Below are 1,878 nucleotides of genomic sequence, written 5' to 3'. Positions count from 1 at the left end.
TTTTATTAAATTTTTAATATGTAAATGTCATATAATAATTAATTAGGGGTGATATTTTAAGAGAGTCTTATATAAGATGTCAAATTAATTTAAAACACTAAGAGTTAATTTATTATTTTATATTATTTTTACCTTTTTATTAAATATTATTAATTTTTTAATACTTAGATGACTTATAATAATTACTTAGGGGTGATATAGTAAAATTACAGTTGAAATAGCTAAAACAGATATGTCATAAATATCTGTTTTACTTTTTTCTTTAAATTAAATTTTATTAATTTTATTAAATTTTTAATACGTAAATGTCATATAATAATTAATTAGGGATGAGATAGTAAAATCACAGAACAAGCAGGTAGCTGGAAGCAGACATGTCGACTGCCAGCTGTCTGCTTTCAGCCACCCCACTCACACTTATGGGAGTTAAAGGAGAACAAAAATGAGATTCTTTGTTGAATGACCTCTTCAGACTACTTTTTAGTTAAAAGGACTACAAGTTTTTTTTGGGAAATGACCCACTTTTAAATATTAAAATTTATTTGTGATTTAAAATTTATTTACAAGTTTTAAAAGATACAAATTAGTTCACAAATCACTAACTTATAGAATTTAAATAAAACTCCTCTCATCAAAATCTCTTAAAATTTTTACAAATTAATTCCAAATCTGATTTATGATGTCGATCTAACAGGTCGATTATCAATCCGAACAATATATGGATAGACCGATTATCGATCCGACCGACACATAGACAGATCGATTATAAATCCAAAAAATATATGGACATATCGATTATCGATCCGATCAATACATAGACAGATCGATTATCGATCCAAAAAATATATGAATAGATCGATTATTAATCCGATCGATACATGAACAGATCGATTATCGATCCAAACAATATATGGACAGATCGATTATCAATCCAACAGATCGATTATCGATCCGAATGATATATGAATAGATCGATTATCGATCCGACCAATGTTATACATTGGTCTTCTATGCTATTCATTAGCTGACCGATTATAATAATTAGTCCAGCAGATTAATCATCGATCATTTTTAATCCGACGAATTAATCATCGATCTCTTTTATCCGATCGATTACATATGTATACACAAATCTTTTTTTTTTTTAGAAAAAAATGGTACTAAAAGTAAAGCATAGTAGAAAAACTTATAAAATTTGGAAGTAGACAGAACATTTAGATATAAAATACGAGTTTCAAAAAGAATAAAGTTAAAGAATCAACGAGTTTTCAATAAGAATGGACGAGAAGAAAGTTAGAGAGAGAAGGAAGTAATTTGTAATTAAAAAATCGGTTAGAGTTTTATGTTTTAAGTATACTTGTAAGTAGCTCCCATAAATTTTAATACGTTAATGTAGTTCAATTCTTTATTATAGTTATTTTTTTTTATTTTGTTTTAAAATAAAGAAATGAGAGTAGACCATAGTGTTAATTGAAAACTTAAAAGCCTAACAACCAAATTTTCTCCCAAACGCTTTCTTAATTTAGAGCCCGTTTGAATAGAATTAAAAAATATAGCTTTTTAGCTGACGTGATTAAAAACTTAAAATAAGTGTTTATAAATTAAGCAAATAATTGTTTTGATAGAAAAGCAGAAACTGAAAAAAAGTTGTTGATGTGTTTGGTAAATAAGTGTTGTTAAACACTTTTTTGTTGTTAAAATGACTTAAATGTCCGTAAAGTTGTTAGCATCATAAATAAAGTGAATCATTTATATTTTTTAATTCTAAAATAATTTTTTTGAGCAAACCTTCGAGATGATTCATTGAAAATAAAGGAGAAAGATGAAGAGAAAATTGAAGGAAAGAGACGAAAGGAAGCGGCAAAGAGAAATATATAT

Source organism: Capsicum annuum, chromosome 1, assembly GCF_002878395.1.
Source record: "Capsicum annuum cultivar UCD-10X-F1 chromosome 1, UCD10Xv1.1, whole genome shotgun sequence".
Classification (NCBI taxonomy): Eukaryota; Viridiplantae; Streptophyta; class Magnoliopsida; order Solanales; family Solanaceae; genus Capsicum; species Capsicum annuum.
Note: the sequence above shows the minus strand (reverse complement) of the source record.